This window comes from Bison bison, unplaced genomic scaffold (genome assembly GCF_000754665.1).
Source record: "Bison bison bison isolate TAMUID 2011002044 unplaced genomic scaffold, Bison_UMD1.0 scf7180017864123, whole genome shotgun sequence".
Taxonomy (NCBI): domain Eukaryota; kingdom Metazoa; phylum Chordata; class Mammalia; order Artiodactyla; family Bovidae; genus Bison; species Bison bison.
In genome coordinates this window covers 1,735,717-1,758,294 of record NW_011494695.1, presented here as the reverse complement: position 1 = coordinate 1,758,294, position 22,578 = coordinate 1,735,717, and the positions used below count along the sequence as shown (strand labels likewise).

The 22,578-nt window shown below is 35.9% G+C and overlaps 1 pseudogene; it reads right to left on the bottom strand.

Moving 5' to 3' along the window:
* Positions 1-22,578, bottom strand: part of LOC104988325 — a 174,925-nt pseudogene that overhangs the window by 130,629 nt on the left and 21,718 nt on the right.

The following is a 22,578-nucleotide window of genomic DNA, read 5'->3' as shown; positions in this document are numbered from 1 at the left end:
TCTCACTATATGTAAACCAGCATATTTCTTCATTTTAGCTAGAATTTATTTCTTATTTAGCTCAACATTTCTTCAGGTCATATTTCTGCCTTATACTTGTATTTAAACTTCTGGTTTTTATTTTCCCACTTATGCATTTCTGTATTTTCTTCCATTTTTGAATGTCCGTGGCATGGTATCTATATCTGTCTTGTGATATTTATTTCTTTCCATCTTGCATAATACTTGTCTTTTTTTTTCTCATCCCAGCTACTAAAATTTAAACCATCTGCAGAAACAATTGGGACTTTCTTTTTATTCCTTACTAGATTTTGCACAGAATAAGTATACAATATGCAATGGATTTAGAATAACTTAGATTTGTTGAGGATATAATGTGTGCTAAGCTTGTGTCCTCATGGACAGAGGAGCCTGGACGGCACAGTCCATGGGGTAACAAAGAGTCAGACATGACTGACTAAGCACACAAGCTTGTGTTAAACTTGGAGACATAGTCTAGGTGTTCTATCAATTGCTGGATCTGGTTGACAAGAGATTCAGAAGCCACTGAACAATAGTTAACTGCCTGTTTTCCTCTATTTATGTTAATCAGAAAACACTATGAAATGAACCTAGGTAAGAACTGATTTCTTATGGCTAATTATTTGTAATGCAGGGATCTCTTACCTATGTGCTATGTTTTTGAAAAACAGTATATGATTGGTAAGGTTCCAGGCAAGAATACTAGAGTGAGTAGCCATTCCCTTCTCCAGGGGATCTTCCTGACCCAGGAATCCAAATTGGGTCTCCCTCACTCCAGGCAGATTCTTTACCATCTGAGCCACCATGTGAAGCCCAAGGTAGCAAAAGTGAAGCCTTTAATTGTTGTTTAGTCACTAAGTTATGCCCAACTCTTTTGCAACTCCATGGATTGTAGCCGGCCAGACTCCTCTGTCCATGGGATTTCCCAGGCAAGAATATTGGAGTGGGTTGCCATTTCCTTCTCCAGGGAATCTTTGCAACCCAAGGGTTGAACCTGTGTATCCTGCACTGGCAGGTGGATTATTTACCACTGAACCAACAGGGAAGTCCATAAGCCTTTGTTCACTGACTTGTGATCAAAGATTTTGAAAAAAAAGTGATTTGCACTGATTTCTTTATCTAGTGTTATTCAAAGAAGAGTGAGTCTCCATTGGACTTAAATGTTTAAGTTCCTGTCCAGTGATTGAACTATGAAATTGGAGCAAATAAACGGCTTCTCATTTGGAACAAATATGCTCTTAGATTTTAAGATTCTAAGATTATTACCAGTCTAAAACTTCCAGATTTGGCAGAATACCCCAAGAAGACCAAGGTCATGCTCCATGCCAGCTCTAAGCCAAATTACTTCAGTAGAACCCTGTGACAGAAAATGCTGCTGTCGGTATGTGTAACAAACTGAACTAATAATGGATGTTAGAAAATTTGCAGAACATTTTCTCCCTTTCTTAGAGTAACCAGTAAAGAAATTAAAAAAAAAAAAGAAAGAAAATGAGAGTAAGGAGAGAGCTAAATATATTATTCCTTCAAGCTTGCTCTGAAAGTATGCTCAAGCAGCAAAGGGAAAATATTTGATATTAAACCAAGTTCAGAGTTTGTATTTTTAACTTTTTTTATCTGAGCATTCTGTTTACAGAATTGACATTGTTTGTGACTTTAAAGTGATTGCAAGCATACCAGTTATCCCAAAGTAAGCAGATATCACAGTGAACTAGAGTAGTGATCCAAGGAAACATGATTTTTCTCCACTCAGTGAAATTATATGTAACAGTTGGACTAGAATATATTTTGGCATTTGAACATAATAAACATTGAAACTTGTTAAAATACCAATTACATTTTATTGGTACAGGAAAGGAGGCTATAGGGAAGGGCTGCAGTTCTCCAGCACCATCTATGATTGAATGGGCTAACTCTATCTCGAGCACTAATATTGAAAAATAAAAAAAACCTGACATTTCAGAGCCATGCCCTACAAGCTAGTTTAGTTGTGACAGAGCTATTTTTCCCATTCTGCTTACTTCTTGCCTTAGGAGCAAAAAAAAAAAAAAAAAGAAGAAGAAGAAGAAAGAAAGAAAAAAGATACTCATAATTCTCCTTCAATTGCAACAGATATTTATGTATGTAAATGTTTAATCTAATATCTAGTTTATATATGCTCAACCTCAGGGAGATTCAGTGTTGAGCATATTCTCAACCAGGAGGAATTTGGCTTACCAATTAACCTAAAGGATTTCCGTCATGTAAATAATGACCATCATGTCTTGACAACCTTATCAAAAATGATACCCCTTTTTTCTATTTGTTTTATCCACAGCATTCATCAGTACTTTCTGATATGTATATACACATATGTATATGTGTGTATATGTACTGTTGCTGTTGTTTTGTTGCTAAGTTATATCCGACTATTTGTGGCCCCATGGACTGTTAGCTTGCAAGGCTGCTTTCTCTATCCATGGGATTTTCCAAGCAAGAATGCTGGAGTGGGTTGCCATTTCCTCCTTCAGGAGATCTTCTCAACAGGAATAGAATCCACATCTCCTGCATTGGCAGGCAGATTCTTTATCACTAAGTCACCTAGGAAGCCTGTGTATGTATTATTTATATCTGTATGACTATCATCAACTTCTTTCAGAAATGAAGCTCCATGAAAGTAGTGACTATTTAGTTTTTCAGCATTATAATACCCAGTGCGAAATCATGTGAGACTCATGGTGGAAATTCTGTACATACTCAAGTAGTAAATATGCAAAACATATGTATTCAAACCAGTAATGTTGATCAAAAACAAAACAAGATATGCAGTTAACCTGTGAGAAACAAAGCTTTCAGTCTTACCTGTTAGAATCTTATCTATTCTTATACACTGTGAATCTCTAACTAATAAATAACACAGTTTATCCAATATCTGTAATTTTATGTGTCAGTATGGCAGAATAAAATGTTGCCCACTTTTTAATGGTTTCTCAGAGAATACTGTTACAAAATAATCCGTGGTTCTAATTCTAATCATTGATCTACTGGTGATACAATTTTAAAGATTAAAAGAGAAAGAAATGTGAATTATTGCTAAGGCATTGGGGTTCAAAATAGCCACTGAAATTTGAAGTTCAAGGAGCCATAAAAAGTTCTTTGTAGTTACTTAATGTGTCACTTTTAAGGTGAAAATTCTTTATTTCACCTAATTTTAAGGGTGAAATTGTGATTTTCAGCACATTTCTACTATGGTCATTTCCATTAGGGTTATCCCCTAAGTTACTATCGTCACATTTGCACAGAGAGCAGGCAGAAAGAAGTTAAATCAGTTACTCTTTATGTTAAAAGTTCACTTCCATAAATGCTACAGGTAATACATTTAATCAATATTTTTAATTTAAATAAATTTGCTCTGATAAAGGATTGGTATTAGACATTTCACAAACAGTTAGCCAGTTCTCAAACAAATCTAAAAAGAAATAGATGTTGCCATATAGCTCTTTCCTGTCACAGCTACTTGTTTTCCTTTAATTGGCTTCAGTCTCTAAATCGATATGAATCTGAATCAGTTTTTAAATAACTTTCTACATTGCTTTTATCCTACATACTTCCATACTGCATATTATTTAGATATGTGTTTGCAAAATTTAGCCATCATCCTCAGACAAAAACAGCCTTAAAATTAATTGCAAAGTTGAATTTGTTGCATACTCTAAAGATGATGAGTCACTATAACATAAGAAATAACTTTAAAAGGACTTTATAACGGATTGTGGGACAACATCCTATTTAAATGTTCTGATTTTTATACAAATATATTGAAGCCTGTCTCTCTTCAGGAATCACAAAGAAAGTCTTGCTTACTCTGATCATGATGAAGGATGAAACAGACAAGAGGAATTTATCTTTGAATATAGCCTTCCCTTGGATTATAACAACACATTTAAAAGAAGACTTCAGTAATATTCCATTCTTCTAATAAGTTTCAAGTGAGTAAAGTTTATTTCCAGTGTATTTTTCCAAATAATTATTTGAAAATATTATTTCCATATAAAGACACTATTGATAAGAAAATTTTAACTTTTAGTTTGAATTCAGAAATGAATTTAAATAAGCACTTTAAAAGAGTCTTAGTTATTTCATGTTGATAGTATCACTATATTTTGTCTACTGTTTTTCAAAGAGAACAAAATAGCAGGACATATATATATATATATATATATACACAAGGGTAAAATATAGTCATCATGTTGAGTTTTGTTGAAATACGCAAAATGAGTAAAGGAGGTGAATGGCTTTATTGTATTAGAAGGTAAACCAAAAAATGAAAAAATTAAATTAAACAAAGGGATATTCTATTATTTTGATCTGTGATCATTGTCCTTATATTCTTAAACTATTTTAATTATTTGGAGATCAGAAGGTGATGAGAGGGCAAAGGCATCAATTGGAATATCACTTTAAAGATTTTAACAAAGCCCCTCAAGTAGAGTGTAAATACCACTGAAGTCAGAGAGTTTTCTGTCCCCCTTCTGGCCTTTATATCAAGCTTTCCTCATTTCTTGCCTTTCCTCAATTTTTTCCTTTTTTTTTTTTAAAATATCTTTCCAGCTTTACTGAGATGCAGTGGACATAAGACATTGGGTAAACTTAAGGTGTATGACATGTTGATTGGATACATTTACATATTGCAAAATGATAATCACCATAACATTAGCTAACATCTGCATCCTGTCACATAATTACCATTTCTTTTTGTGGTGAGAACATTTAAGATTTACTCCCTTAGCGACTTTCAATATGGAATTTAGAATTATTAACTATGATCACTATGCTGTATATTAGATCTCCAGAACTTATTCATCTTATAACTGGAAGTTTTTACTCCTTGATAAACATCTCCCCCAGCCTTTTGCCCTTGGTAACCACCAGACTAGTTTTTTGAAAAAGATCAATTCTATTAAGAAATTTGCAAATATATAAAACAATGCTACTCCTCTCACTACTCTTTTTTTCCCCTTTTGGAAAATGTAAATTTTTTTATGAGGTGTTCAGATTATCTTCAACTGTGCTTTAAAGTGTATAGTATTGAGATTGCAGTAAAACTAGGAAACCTACTAAATATTTACTTAAAAAGCTACCCTTAAAGAAAAGGCAGAGTGTTTACCAAAGACAATAGGACCCTCCTTTTTCACTGCTGCTGCTGCTGCCGTTAAGTCGCTTCAGTCGTGTCCGATTCTGTGCGACCCCATAGACGGCAGCCCGCCAGGCTCCCCCGTCCCTGGGATTCTCCAGGCAAGAACACTGGAGTGGGTTGCCATTTCCTTCTCCAATGTACGAAAGTGAAAAGTGAAAGTGAAATCGCTCAGTTGTGCCCGACTCTTAGCGACCCCATGGACTGCAGCCTACCAGGCTCCTCCGTCCATGGGATTTTCCAGGCAAGAGTACTGGAGTGGAGTGCCATTGCCTTCTCCGCCTTTTTCACTAGTATCTATATTAAACATGCACAGATTTCTAGAAATTCCTATGAACACTTTTGGTGAGAAATATTTTGTTTTGTCCTAATTTATTATATCTCCTGTGAACTAGTCAATAATTTAATAATGAGAATTCATTCTATTTTCTCTTTCAAATTTCACTGAATGAAAAAAGCTAAAGGAAAACTTGCTATGGAGATTACTGGACTTTCAAGGTGTTTTTTTGTTTGTTTGTTTTTTTCCTACTTTTGAATGTATATATGTTTGACTGGGGGCTTCCCTGGTAGCAAAGAATATGCCAGCAATGCAGGAGACATAGGAGATGCAGATTCGATCCCTGGGTCAGGAAGATCCCCGAGAGGAATAAATGCATCCACTCCAGTATTCTTGCCTGGAAAATCCCATTGACAGAGGAAGCTGGTGGGTTGCAGCCTGTCCATGGGAGTCACAAAGAGTCGGACACAACTGAGCGCACACACACAGGAAAAGTCCATGCCTCTGTGCGCTTCACTTGTTCACACTTGTTCTACTTGGTTTTCTAACACTCTACCACCTCTTCCTTTCATTAAATGTTAAGGGACAATTACAATGGAGTACATCAAAGCTAAAAATTCCCTGTCAATAGTATCTTTTGGTTGCTCTTTCTCTATGATCGATATCAAACTGCTCTGCAAAGGGGAGGTACATCATCACCTCGGGGACTTCTAGCCCTAGCCATGCTCCACATTCTGACTTGGGTGTTGTATACTGGTTCTGCCCTGGGAAAATGTGTGCACCTACCATATGTTCAGTAGAATTTCTGGGACACTTGAAAACCAAGTGATGCTTGTAAATGTTACAGGCCTATGGGTTATACATAATGCAGTGTTGGCAAGTTCAAAAGAAGAAACAAAATGCAACTTCTGCAAAAAAAATAATTAAACATGTTTATCAAAAGTCTGTTTTTTTTTAAATTGAAGTATATTCTTGCTGGGATAATCCCATGGACAGAGAGCGTGGCAGGCTACAGTCCACGGGGTCACAAAGAGTTGGTAACCACTGGGCACACACACATAGTTGATGTATGGTGTTTTGCTAGTTTCAAGTTATATCAAAGTGAGGCAGTTATACATATATTTTCTTTTCATATTCTTTTTCCCTATAGCTTATTACAAAATACTAAGTACAGTTCCCTGTCCTCTCCAGTAGGTCCTTGTTGGTTTTCTATTTTATATATAGTAGTGTGTTTATGTTAATCCCAAACTCCTGATTTATCCCTCCATCCCCTTTCCCCTTTGGTAACCATAAGTTTGTTTTCTGTGTCTGTGACTCTATTTTATTATAAGTTTATTTGTTCAAAAGTCTGTTGATATGGTTGAATCCTATCACTTTTGGGTAATTTTCTTTTAGAAAGTACAAGACTTATTAAAGGAAACTTGATCCTAAGAATGTGTGATGTAGTACCAGGAAGTTATCTTAAAAACATAATAAAATGTGTGCTCGAGGCAATCATATAAGTAATTTTCACATTTCCATGAGAGGAGGCAGCAGGTTCAGAACTGTGGGAAGGGTTAAGACATTCAATTAAATGGTTGAAAATACTGTTAAACCAATAAAAAGTTTTAGTTCCCTAAATGGCTCAATTTGTTAACTAAAGGTAATCTTTGGGCTTCCCAGGTGATACTAGTAGTAAAACACCTGCCTGCCAATGCAGGAGACTTAAAAGACACAGGCTTGATCCCTCTGTTGGGACGATCCTCTGGAAAAGAGCATGGCAACTCAACCCAGTATTCTTGTCTGGAAATTCCACGGACAGAGGAGCCCGACGAGCTATGGTCCATAAGGTTGCAAAGTGTCGGACAACTGAAGAGACTTAGCATGTACTCATGCAAAGGTAATCTAACCAATCTTTTCAGGTAACATTCCTACAATTTGCAATCATCTTGTATTTGTATTTCTGCATGTGTTTTAAATTTGTTTACTTTCTTTTTTGATAGATACAAATTTTATTTGTGTTTTCTCACCCCACCTTTTAATTAATTATTTGACTGATTTTTTTCTTGTTTTATTTGTTGAACTTTTTTTGGCTATTTAATCTCCTTCTTTCATTTCCCCCCTACAAGAGATATTTTATCAGAGGATTAAGCTTGTAACTCATTTAAACTTTAATAATAAGTTGAGATAAGTCTGGCACCAAGACTTCTAATCATTTGCTTCATTGGATAAAACTACAGAGTTTAGTGTGCCAGAGCTCCCTCTGTCCTGAGGGAAACTTCAGAGGGAAGCAGCTGTTACATGGTTCAGTTGGTCTTTTGTTCCAACACCCAAATCAGATGACCAGTTTGCACACCAGGACCACTAAGGCCCCCATCATTGTCCTCTGGCTTCCCACTGCACAGGCACAGTTGTTAACAAGAGTGCCAAGAATACCCCAAAGGGGAAAGGATAGTTTCTTCAACAAATAGCACTGGAAAAACTGGATATCTACATGTAAAAGAATAAACTGGACACCTATCTTATACCATATGCAAAAGCAACTTGAAATATATTAAGCACCCAAGTGTAAGACATGAAACTCTAAAAATCATAGGAAAAAATAAGGAAAAGGCTTACCTGGTATTAGTCTTAGCAAATTCTTGGATATGAAACCAAAAGCATAGGCAACAAAAACAAAAATAAACATCAGGGACTATATAAAAAACAACTTTTGTATAATAGAAGAAACAAAAGTGAAAAGGCAACCTAGAGAGAGAGAAAATATTTGTAAACAACTTATCTGATAAGTGGTTAACATCCAAAATATATAAGAAACTACTACAACTCATTAGCAATAAAAATAACAACAACCTGATTAAAACATGGGCATAAGACCTGAAGAGATATTTCTCCAAACAACACATGCAAATAACCACCAGGTATATGAAAAGGTGCTCAATATCACTAATCATCAGGAAGTTGCAAATCAAAACCACCAAAATGAGACATCACCTCACACCTATAGGACAGCCATCACCAAAAAATTATTATTATTACCAAGGATATGCTGAGTTTGTAAACTGTGTACACTACTGATGGAACTGTAAAAGGGTGCATTTGCTACATGGAGCTTTCTCCAAAAATTAGAATTATATATACCATATGATTTAGCAATTCTACTTCTTGGCATATATCCAAAAGAAATGAAATCAGGATCTTGAAGAGATAGTTGCAGTCCTATGTTCACTGTGGCGTTATTCACTAAAGCAAGAATATAGAAACAACCCAAATATCCACTGACAGAAGAATGGATAAAGAAAATGTGGTATACACATATAATGGATTACCATTCAGTCTTAAAAAAGGAAATACCTCTATTTACAAAAACACCATGAACCTAATATATTATGCTAAATAAAATAAGCAAGTTGCAGAAGGCAAATATTGTATGATTCATTTAAATAAGGTATCTAAAATTTCAAAATCTTAGAAGTAGCAAGTAGATGATGGTGGTTGCCACAGTTTAGGAAAAGGGGGATATGGGGAGTCGTCCATTGTACACGACAAGGTACAATGTTAGTCTCGTTGCATTAAATAGTCTCGTTTCATTAAAAATAGACTATGGAGTCAGGCTGCCACTCCTCACATCATCAGAAGAAAAACCATTCTTAGCAAAGTGCCCCCAAGCCTACCTTCATAATCAGCTAGAATTAGTCTGAATGCTGAAACCTATCGCATTCTCACTCATATATCACTTTGCCTCCCTGCTGGAAGGATCACATTCAGCATTTATGAGGCAAGTGACATTTCCCTTTTTTTCTAAAGCTACTCTATTTGAAAGCAAGGAGTCGCTTTAAGTATATAACAATTTCTGCTATGAATAAACATTTTAAAATCACAAAGACTGTAAATCAAAACTAGAAAAAATACAGTGATTAAAAAATATGTCTTTCTGTGTTTCTTAACCCATACATTTTTAAACTAAATTCATTGGTATATATTTAAGTCTTTGACATCTAAGCTGACAAATGATATCCAAAAGGAAAGCAATATTTTGATTTCTTAAATTATTTTAATATTATTCAACAAGTTGTTAAATTATTTGTTTCTATGCTTTTCACAGAAAAGTAAAATTTCAAATATGCTTCTCTAAAGGCAAACACCTTTATCTTCTCAAAGATCAATTTAAATTCCGTACATGTAGCTGATACTCTGCTCAAGATATTTTGGGTTTGTGTAGTGAAAAGTGCCAATAGACACATAAAAGGAAATAGGTCTGATGTGAAGTTTTCAGAACTACTTATCTTGCCTCGCGAGATGCGCAGGAAGTATCTAGAAAGACTGCAACAGATTTTCCTTTCACCTGCCATGATGATAAATACCAACACCTCCACCGGTATGTTTCATTCATTGAGGCACATTTTCTAAAACTTGTTTGTACTGAATCCTCCTACATTAGAATTATTTCCATAACAGTTCTAAGAAAACAAACCTAATACATACTGTAAAATGTATGTTAGTATTTCTATATAAGGGCTTTTAGAATGCATTTCTCCTATTTTATGCATAATCTCGGGGCAAATTTCTGTTTTATAAGGAATTATGGAAGTAAACGCAATCCATCACTTATAACAACATAGGAATGAAGTAAAATTCCTCTTGTTTAAAAATGATTTTTAGGGACGTCCCTGAGGGTCAAGTTATTAAGAATCCTTTGCCAATGCAGGAGAAATGGGTTCGATCCCTGGTCCAAAAGGATCTCCCATGCCACTGCAACTAGTAAGCTCTCATGCCCTAGAGCCCAGGCTCTGCAACAAGAGAAATCACCATAGTAAGAAGCTTGTGGACCTAAACAAAGAGTAACCCCCTCTCACCGGAACTAGTGAAAGCCCATACACAGAAAAAAGACACAGTGCAGCCAAAACTAAAAATAAATAAATCTCTTTTAAATGTGTGAAAAATGATTTTTATAATTTGCATTTGTGATCATAACCATAAATTTCTAGATACACATATTTGATGACACTAATATGTATATGATAAACCTAATATATGCTGATATTAATAGTAAAATATCCTATAAAATGGGACTTTAAAAAAAATATCACAAAGGAACTTATTTTTTGTCCTTCTTGTTGAGATACATTTGAAATTGGGATAGACAATTTTTTTATGTTTTTGAAATTGGAATAGATCAAACATTTTTTTACTATGTGATATCACATATGTATGGAATCTAAAAATGGATACAAATGAACCCACCTACAAAACAGAAAGGGACCCACAAACATAGAAAACAAACCCATGCTTACCAAAGGGGAAGAGAGTAGGGTGGGAATAAACTAGGACTTTGGGATTAGCAGACACAAACTACTATATATAAAATAGATAAGTAGCAAGGCCCTACTGTATGGCATGAGGCTTCCCAGGTGGCTCATTGATAACAAATCTGCCTGCCAATGCAGGAGATGTGGGTTTGATACCTGCGTAAGGAAGATTTCATGGAGAAGGAAATGGCAACCCACTCCAGTATTCTTGCCTAGGAAATTCCATGGACAGAGGAGTCTGATGGATTACAGTCCATGGGGTCACAAAGAGTCAGAGGTGACTGAGCATGCACACACATTAACTGAATCACTTTGCTATATACCAGAAACTAACATAACATTGTCAATCAACTATATCCAATTTAAAAATAAATAAAAAATAAGCAACGCTCGCTCATGTTAGGAATGTATGGGAACTAAATCATCTTGGCTTGAAAGACTATTTAAAAGGTGGAGAAACACTGGACCAGCTGTTCTTTCAGTTCAGTTCAGTTGCTAAGTCGTGTCCAACTCTTTGCGACCCCATGAATCGCAGCACGGCAGGCCTCCCTGTCCATCACCTGGAGTTCACCCAAACTCATGTCCATCGAGTCGTGATGCCATCCAGCCATCTCATCCTCTGTCGTCCCCTTCTCCTCCTGCCCCCAATCCCTCCCAGCATCAGGGTCTTTTCCAATGAGTCAACTCTTCGCATGAGGTGGCCAAAGTACTGGCGTTTCAGCTTTAGCATCATTCTTTCCAAAGAACACCCAGGGCTGATCTCCTTCAGAATGGACTGGTTGGATCTCCTTGCAGTCCAAGGGACTCTCAAGAGTCTTCTCCAACACCACAGTTCAAAAGCATCAATCCTTCGGCGCTCAGCTTTCTTCACAGTCCAACTTTCACATCCATACATGACCACAGCTCTAAAATATTATAATGAGTTATTTCCCTTTACAGCAATTCAATGATGCCTGTACCCTACCTTTCTCAATATAATTCTTGGGCACCCAAGCAGGATCTCCAACTGCATATGGGTCATTATACAAACTACAGCAGCCTTCTCAACTTCATAATTCAGTGGTGGCGGAGTCATCAAACACAGGAATGTCATCCAGTGGAGGTATCAGTGGTGGAGCTGTACTATCAGTAACTTGGTCCAGTAGTGGGTGGTGAGGGTGTAGGCAATGCCAATACTGTTGCTTCCACTGTGTGTCCCTAGTCTCTGACTTATAAAGAAACTAGCAGGACTTGTCATGTAGTCATTAAGAACTGCTGGAGACCGAGCGGGTTCCAGGGTTTTGTAAGGAATATTTCATCCCAACGTTCCCCAGCTTGACATGGGAGGGTGCAGTGGTTTCTGAGGAGTAGGATTTGTTCTTGACAGTGCACCAGTTCTTGCAAGCTGGTTATTTCCATGCTTGACACCATGGCCCACGTTATCCAGAACTCTGTGGTCAGTAGGTTTCCGAACATAACTTACAGGATGCTCCATATTTACATTAGCTATTATTTTGTAAGTTCTTGTTGTATTCTTATTTGTGGTCAAAATATTAATCTCTCTTTGAGCCACTTTCTCTTTATAAATGTCCAGTCTGATGGAAAACTCCATTATCTAGAGCTGAGAGGCTTGGGTTGGAGCATTGGTAACTAGCAACTGGAGCACTGTTAACTAATGCATTTATCTGATAAGCAAGAATAGCTAGCGATAGGATTGTGTAGGCTTGGTCTCTTCTAAAGCTTTTCTCTTGTCTAGTAGCTGTATGCAGTTCTTTTCACAGTAGTCTGCCACCCGGGTTGGGTTCTGGTAACCTTCTATCAGGGCCCCCTAGCCAAAGGGGATTTCCTCCTCTAGCAACATCCGCAGCTCTGCTATTTTCCACCCCTCTGCAATGCTTCCTCTCCTGTTAAATAGAGACAGAGGCAGCAGCAAGGTCCATGGAGGCTACCATCAAGTCACAAACTGGATACAAACTGCCTGCCCACCCTCCGACTGGGTACTGTGAGCGCTCACCTTCTCCTTTTCCTACTCACTCTCTCCAGCTTCCTCCATCCACTTTGTGCAGGCGCCTCTAGGATAGATCAACTTTTTAAAGAAATACTATTGGTCTCAACTTTTAATATTTGTTGTTGCTGTTGTTTAGTCCCTAAGTCCTGTCCAACTCTCTGTGACCCGATTGACCGTAGCCCGACAGTCTCCTCTGTCCATGGGATTCTCCAGGTGAGAGTGGGTTGCCATTTCCTATTCTAGGGGATCTTCCTGACCCAGGGATCAACTGGAGTCTCCTGCATTGGCAGGTGGATTCTTTACCACTAGTCACTAGGGATGCCCTTTAACACCTCAGGAGAACTTTTTCATGAGAGTGTAGCACAGTTTGTAACACAGTAACAAAATCATTAGAATGTATATTTGCCCCAATTCAAATTAGTGTCTTGAGACATACTCATGTCGCCTACCAATTTGCCAATCAAAAAGAAGAAAACTAAAAACTATCACCAATGGAAAAGATATTTATGAAGTCAAGTTCTCCTGAATTACTAATTTTGGTTTGTGATTTGAAGGAAAGAAAAGAAACTTAAAACAGTGCCTTTACAAAACAATGTTTTAAATATGTTATATTTGATATGACAAGTGATGCCCTTTCTCTTCAGCATACAATTGGAAAGACACCTGTCATCTCAGTGCAAGCAGCTTGTGTTCTTTTTTTATACCTTGTGTTTGCCGATGTCACAAAATAAAGAGCTTTTACATGAACCTCTTTGGGACACCATTTAAGGTTTGACTAGAGTCACCAGCTAAATGTTACTTATGGAGTCATCTGACACAATTATGTTTGACAGCCTCAGAATAGGAAATGCTTCCTTAATTATCAAAACTTTAATTAGTTGAATAACCCAGGAGATGCGTAGAAAATTATTGAATGTCTGTGATATATGGCAGGCAACACATTACAAATTCGATGTGACCTAAGACATAACTCATTGTTTCCCAAATTTGCATGAATGTGACAAAGACTTTGCCTCCTATCCTGGAATATTATACTACATTGAGTGAACCAGGGATTTTCATATACTGAATAAGGAAGTAAAATGACTACATGAAAGGTCTTCTCTGCAATAGGCCAATGAGTTTAAAATTGATAAACTTTGATAGGGTTAATTTATAGTTTGAGAATAAGTTTTAAATTTTTTAGTAAAAATTGAAGACTAGAAACTACAAAAAAAAATACAAGAAGGAAATTCAGCTGTGATTTGCTTATTTCAGCAAGAAAGTTTTAGGCATTTTGAAGAGGACAGAGGGCAAATCTTTCAATTCTAGGCCCTGCAGTCACCCTTCCAGACATTTCTGAATTCTTTATTCAAGTAACAAATGTGGAAGGAAAGGATGGAAGAAAACCACTATATGATATTTTCATTGAAAGAGGAAATAGTTTAGAATCTTGTATCAAAAGTACAAACATTCATAGCTAACTTGATCCAATTGACACCTACGGAATACAAAATCCAATAAAAGCAAAATAAACATTTTTAAGCTTGAATAGAATATTACCCCAAATAAACAACATCCTCAGTCCAAAAACACATATTAATACGTTTAAAACCAAAGCAATAATACAAATTATTATCTCAAAGTACTAATAATCAGTATAAAGAAGTATCTGGAAGATACTTTTTTTCCAAATATTTGAGATACATCAAAATATTTGGAAATTTAAAAAAACACACTTTTAATTAAAATGAAAATTTTGGTGTCAATTCCAATATGTAAAGAGCTTAAAAGTCATCACTCTCATCCTTACAAGAAGGAAAACTGAAGCAAAAAGAAACTCAATGAGTTTTCTTGTACCTGTAAGAAAAATCACATGTGTAGGAAAAACCACCATCCCAAAATTGAGTGAGAAAGGAGAATCCAAAGTGTCACAACTAAGCTCTTTCCTGGAGCAGTAACCACTGGAACTGCAAACTGTAAGACTAACTTGAGAGTGAGATACTCCCAGTGACCCACCACCAGGGATAGCTATGGGAGGGGCTAGGCACACTTTTATAGGTTACATATCCAGGAAATCTACTAGGCTGTCAAAGTGAATATTGAATTAACTATCCCATATGGTGTGGAAGAGTAAAGGGGGGAGTAAACCTTTTAAATCTCATTCAGAGCCTTCTCCATAGAAAGCTCTCCTCTGCAGAATGAATGGCTCTTCTAGAGCCTTATCCTGGAGCCTGGCCAGTGCCATTGAGCCTTCCTGTCTCACCTACAGTGTGGAAACGCTGCCCAAGAAAAAGCATTCAGGAAAGGCATATGCCAGAAATACAAACCCAGTGAAATATGGAGACTTAATTGAAATATTACACAATGTGCACTCTCCCTCATATATTACCAGACAACCAACACAGTTCTAGTATCGTAAAAGTGAACTATGGGTGGAAATGCTACAAGACACAGCCTCTCTCTGAGGAAGAGTACAGGGGGAAGCCCAAAGTCAAGAAGGGAAAAAAAAGGGACCCTACAAGATTTTGAGTCTCTGAAATCTACAGCTATAGTGAGCATTAAACAAAGCCAACTCCTAGTCAGCTTAGCATAAATCTTCACATTTGCACATCACTTACCTCAGTTCACATTATGTAATATGTCTGGTTTTTGACAAAAAAAATAAGTAAATAAGGCACACAAAAATTCAGCAAAAATCATAGTCACACCTTTATCAGATATTACACAGATGTTGAAATTAGAGAGAAAACTTTAAATAATTATGATTAATATGTTAAGGGGTCTAGTGGGGAAAAAAAAAAAAAAAGATAACATGAAATAGATGAGAACCGTAAGGAAAGGTAGAAATTCTTAGAAAGGATAAAAGTTAACTTCTACAAATCCAAAACACTATAAAAATAATGAAAAATGCCTTTATGTAGTTCATCAGATTCACCATGGCTAAAGAAATAATCAGTGAGTTTAAAGACTTGTTAATAAAAATATCCCAAAGTGAAATGCAAAGAGAAAAAGGATGACAAAGATCTAAGATCCAGAAACTATAGGAAATTTTCAAAAGATACAATATTCACACACAGTGATAGCAAAAAAAAAAGAAAGAAAAACAAATATATACATACTTTATATATAGAATATTTGAATAATTATAAAAACTTTTCCAAATTTAATGACATACCAAATCCAAAACCTGCATCTAGGTATATCATAATCAACCAGCAGAAAACCAAAGACAAAGAAAAATGGTTAAAAGAGCTAGAAATTAAATTACCTAGAGAAGAATAAGAGTAACAGTTACGATGGACTTCTTCTCAGAAATCATGTAACATTCTACAAAGTTCCTCAGCAATGAGATGTGGGCATTCCTAATGGCCACCACAGTTACGGGACAATTTAAAATGCCACAGTGTTTCTTTCTGTAAAAGAGAAGTCTATTTCTTCAATAAACTTCCCTTTGGTAGTTGCAAATATTTGACTAGATTCCAGAGTTCTGTAAAAGTTGATTTTGATTTTGACAATTTCCCCAGCTCATTAACAGCCCTAAAATTCCTAACTTCTCCATTTTGGTTGCCATCTTTATCTTAAAAAATGTGCCTATGCATGAATGTCTTTGCAAAATGCATGAGTGAATTAATAATTTCTCAATGTGCAAGTGTAAATAAACTGCCTCAATTACCAAGGGTTACACAAAATGTACAGGAATAATAAAAACCTCAAAACATGAAATTAAAAAGTCTTAGTGGCAAATGTGCGTTTCCCTGGTGGCTTAGTGGTAAAGAATCCCCCTGCCAATGCAGGAGACTCAGGTTTGACCCTTGGATTGGGAAGATCCCCTGGAGAAGGAAATGGCAGTCCCTCCAATATCCTTGACTGGGAAATCCCATGGACAGAGGAGCCTTGTGGGCTACAGTCCATGGTGTTACAAAGAGCAGGACATGACTGAGCACACATGCATGCAGTGTTACACAGGAAGAGAGTTACGTGAAAGAGAAAAACATTTTTTTTTTTAAACAAGAATTTGACAACTCAACCTATCTAACACAAAAGATATTTCAGTTGAAAAAATATATGACCAGAAGTTTGCAGGAACTGTACTTCCCCCTTGGAGCAATAGCTCAGTATTCAGTGTGCAGGGTCTCTATTCTGAGTAGTGGTTAAACCTTTGCAATATTTTATGATAAAATGATCTTTGTCCTTTAATTAGAGGCCTAATGTTTTCATGATTAAATCTACTGGATTATTGTAACTGAAGCATATTTTACACCTAAATGATTTGCTGTTTTTGCTATTGGATTCTCTCTTGTCCAAAAAGAGAGAAAAGAAGGAGAAAAATGGAGATTTCCCCGTGGCCTCGTGGTTCAGACTCTGGGCTTTCACTGCCATGGCCCAGGTTCAGTCCTGGTGGGAAACTGAGATCTGAGATTGGAAAACAGACCGTACAAGTCAACCAAAAAGAAAAGAAATGGTTACATGATTTTTCAGGGCTGAACCATCTGTATCATAAGAAGATATTTCCCATATGGATCTAGACAATAACTCAGGATTTGTCTGACTTTACATGAAGTATAATATCCTAGATATTTATTACTATTTAAATGTTCTCAATTAGACTGAGGTAGCCCTGCGATGAGGTCTGTCAATAAAATTTGGAACAAAGTAAAGAAGGTGCACGGCTCTGTTTTTGTGAATAGCAAAGCAAACTCTGCCATAGTTCAGCTCTCCTAAAAGCTGATACTTCGATATTTCAGAATCCTATAGAAACGGATGATCAGCCATGATTTTTATATGCATGTTTCTCTTGTTTCAAATTTTTAAAAATAGATTTGTGTCTTCCAACAGGGGGCTGGTTGTTACTGATTTCCTGATTCAGAACATTCTTTTATGTTATATCTTCAAGACCTTTGTAATTCTTACTATTTATGGACCCATGTCTAAACTAAAGCAATTTATCTAAAAAATGTTGTCCTTGAGACAAGTTAATCGTGTCTCCAGAAAGAAATATCATATATACAAAGATCTCCTTTTCTTCTTTCCTCATGCCTCCAGAGATACAAAGAGTTGTCCAAACTGAGAGGAGAATGAAGATAAATGTGTAGTGAGAAAAACAATTGTAAGCTATTGCCCTCCTGCAATTCAGATTTTTTCAGGAAACTCATGGACATCAGAAGGAAACACATCTGAGAATATTTCCCCCCAGGACAGTGTTTGCTTGAATAAAATCCAAAGTCATAAGAGTAGGCTTCCTACTCCTTAAGAAGTGGTAAAATTAGAAGTTAAGATGAATATATCTAGGTCAGGCTTCAAACAGAACATCAATGATTCCCAGGAATAGTTTCCCAAGCAAAGAGGGGAAAGAATAGAATTGATGTCAGAAACCACTTTTCAGCCCACTATGGATAAGTGTTTCTAATTCTTAAAGTATGTCAGAAAAGGCAGAAAACTCTCCCCAAGAACATAGATGTTTGTGGGAAGGTGACAGAAAAATCTAGTAGGAGGGAGGCAACGGTATCCTTTCACATTACTTTTCAGAAATGTGATTTTTATACTCTTTACATAACAGTGGCCTTTTTACACCAAGTCCTCCTTCACTGACAATACAATAGTGTAATTACAATTTTCTCTTGCTAAATGAGCATATATACATTATGACACTAGTGAAAACTGATTAGCATGTTGAATATGATAAGTATTAACACTGACAAATGGGAAGATCAGCAGGGCTAACACATTTAACTGTAGTTTTTTAGGATTCACCCAGAGATGCAGAACTACTGAGATCCAATAGATTGGAGGGTTGGATTAGACCTTTCCTGACCTGTGGGAGTTCTTTTAAGCAGTTGGTGTCAATCAATCTGTTGCATCTGAGTCTGGCACAAAGCCACAGGTCAGCAGGGCTGGCAGCTGGGAAGAAGAGATGGACATGGTGTGAACGAAACAAACTAGAACCCATGAGACCAAGTGACCCATGAGGATGAGTGAACCAATGAGTGTAAACTTAAAACCTGAATCTGTCTTTCTCTGGAACATACACTGGTCTCTGTTTGCCTCCAGATCTCCAATTCAGATAGTGCAAGTGGCCAGCAGAAAAGCTGGTGTGCTACATCATGGAAACATACAGGAAACTAGCTCAGGATTTTATAAAATGGAAGGAGAGAACCTCAGGAGCTGTAGGGATAACAGGTCCAGCTGAGGATTGTGTAACCTTACACTGACCTGTGTGAGAGCAAAGACTGCCCATGATTTACAAAGTGGAATTGATGGTTGGGAAATAAACCCATGATTTACAGTGTGGAATTGATGCAGCAAATTTCCCAACCTTCAACCAGATTCAACTTAAGGAAGGGAATTCTGGTAAATGCATTTGCAGTTAACCTACTCTGACATTTAAAAAGCTACCACCATAGCTGTTTGGTGTCAAATTCTATACCAGGGCATGTTAACACTAATTTTCCCTATCTTAATTCCAATTATCTCAAGAGATTTTGAGTTTTTATATTTCTGACTCAATAAAATGTTTGCAGCTATCAATTATATAAAAAGAGGACCCTGGTTACTTTTGCTCAGCCATGTAGAAATAAATCTTTTCTAGATATAAGTTTTCATCAAATGCCACATATTTATATACATTGACAAAATTAAAACTATTTGAATATATAGTTTAGGGATCTCTTTTATCATTTTAACATTGTTATAGTGAATATTTTCCCATGGAAATAAAATTATTTAAAAACTTGGCTTAATTCTCCCAACATTACTTCATGATTATATAGCATAATTTTCTTTACTAATTCTGTAAATTAAGAGTATTCCAAAGTTTAATATTATAATTATTGATGTCATACACGTGTGTGTGCATAAATTTTCATAAGAATTTTTTATTATTTCCTTAAAATACATTACTAAATGTTGAATTACTGGGTTATTAAGACTTGAAGATATTGTTTTGGCCACAATTAACTGTTTTAGAGGGTTTTAAGTATTTCTCTTGATAAATATTACTATGTTGCCAAATATTGGTCAAGTTTAACACATTATATTACTGTTGACTTACATAAATGTATATTATATCTTTTTTAAAAATTAGATTTAGAATCCTTAAACTTTCCCACAGAGCACCTGTATCTTTTTTAATGTAAATTTATTTTTTGATGTGTCAAATTTGTCTGTTCTTTGGGTCCTGATATTATTTAAAGAGGTCCTAATATTTTAAAATTAGTTTATTTCTTCTTTCAATTTTACTGAATATGTCCAAGAGTTTTCTAAGTTTTTTCCCTAATATTAGCTTTCAATAGCTTGAACTGAAAGAATCTCAGTCACAAACAACTAATGGAATGCCACACAAGTATGTTTAGCTTCTTCCATGCTGAGTGGCTCAGACGGTAAAGCATCTGCCTACAATGCGGGAGACCCGGGTTCAATCCCTGGGTCGGGAAGATCCCCTGGAGAAGGAAATGGCAACCCACTCCAACATTCTTGCCTGGAAAATCCCATGGATGGAGGAGCTTGGTTGGCTACTGTCCATGGGGTCGCAAAGAATCGGACACAACTGAGCGACTTCACTATCACTATGGTGAGACCTCACAAATGTGTCCACAATATTCTTATGCTGACAGGCCATAGGATATCTCTAAACAATGTCTTCACACATCACATAATGTACAGGAAAAGTATAAAGCAATAAAACACAAATTTAGATGCTGTAATTATCACTCTTAAGAGTAATATATTTTTTAGTATAAAAGTAGTATACATTTATTGTAAAAAATCTCTAAAAAGACAAAAGTAAAAAAAAAAAATCCACAGTTCCACTTACCAACTAAACTATATTTGACATATTTCTTTCAAGTGTTTTTATTTATAAATTTTATCCAGCTATGCTTATACATATATATATATAAACACAAATGTATATTTCACATGCCTTCAAAAATGAAAGACAATTTTAATCAGCTTTTTTTTTTTTTCCTTAGGGGCTCAAATAATTTTTCTTAATCTTATAATTCAATATTTTTTAATCATTTGTGCTATAAATAGTGCAAAGTACAAAGGACTAAAAGCAATTTTTCAACTCATTTTTTCCAGCGGTACCAGTATGACGTTGCTGAAAATAAGTGACACTCTTAGAGTCCCAGTAAAACTTGCCTCTCCCTCTGTGTACATGTGGGCTTCCCTAGTAGCTCATATGGTAAAGAATCTGCCTGCAATGGAGAAGACCTATGTTCAATCCCTGGGTCAGGAAGATCCCCTGGAGAAGGGAATGGCAACCCACTCCTGTATTTTTACCCGGAGAATTCCATGGACAGAAGAGCCTGGCAGTCTACAGTCCACGGGGTTGCAAAGAGTGGGGCACGACTGAGCAACAAACACTTCCACTTCCACATGTACATAATTATACAACACACATATCTATAAGTAATAGACAGGTCACAGAAAATATCTGATGAGCAACTTCACATAGTACCACAAGGAAGGCTTCATTATAACAATTTAAAAGTCTTCAGTGGCAGGACACAGATATTCCTAAGACATGGCTTTTTTTTTACATCAATCATATTAAAATGATTTATTACTAATAAATGCTAGAAAAGATTTTAACCACAGTGAAGCAGTGTTTCTAAGCTCCAAAAACAAAACAAAACAAAACCCGCAAAAGCTCTGATAATTCATTAGTCCTAGGCATTGTCAACAAGTATAAAGAATTTAAATGAAGAGTCAGTTAGCTGTTGAACTCAACCTTAGCTTCCTCCCACCTATCTTATGGCACAATAACTAAACTAATACAAAATTATAAAATTTCACCACCCATCTTTTCAGATTAAGATCTTAGAGGAGAACTCTAATTGTATCCTGATTAAGAGCAAATTCTCCTAAGAAAATCTTGCAAATATTTTGGAGAATACACCAGAAAAAGACCAGTTTTTCTTCTCAAGAAAGAATATGTTAGTAGAAAATCCCAATATAAGAATGTGTGAAAATTATTCATATGTAGAATTAAACTTTAAAAGTGATAAATTAAGCTTAGGCAAGAGGAAATGTAGGACTAGATTATTAAGAATTATTTATTATAGGAAAGAAATGTCAATCTTTATATTCTTTTCCAAAAAACATGAAATTTAAGTAAACACCTCTACATGAAATCAAGAGAGAGTGATAGATCTGTATCACATCCTTCTTTTTCTATTCCTATACCTGTATCTATACCTTCCTTCCCCTTTCTCTTTATGATCCTAAAGAATTAAGAACTAAAAAAACAGAAACAATTCCATTTACCATTGCAACGAAAATAATAAAACACTTAGGAATATATCTACCTAAAGAAACTAAAGACCTATATATAGAAAATTATAAAACACTGGTGAAAGAAATCAAAAAGGACACTAATAGATGGAGAAATATACCATGTTCATGGATCAGAGGAATCAATATAGTGAAAATGAGTATACTACCCAAAGCAATCTATAGATTCAATGCAATCCCTATCAAGCTACCAATGGTATTTTTCACAGAGCTAGAACAAATAATTTCACAATTTGTATGGAAATACAAAAAACCTCAAATAGCCAAAGCAATCCTGAGAAAGAAGAATGGAACTGGAGCAATCAACCTGCCTGACTTCAGGCTCTACTACAAAGCCACAGTCATCAAGACAGTATGGTACTGGCACAAAGACAGAAATATAGATCAATGAAACAAAATAGAAAGCCCAGAGATAAATCCACACACCTATGGATACCTTATCTTTGACAAAGGAAGCAAGAATATACAATAGAGAAAAGACATCTCTTTAACAAGTGGTGCTGGGAAAACTGGTCAACCACTTATAAAAGAATGAAACTAGAACACTTTCTAATCCCAT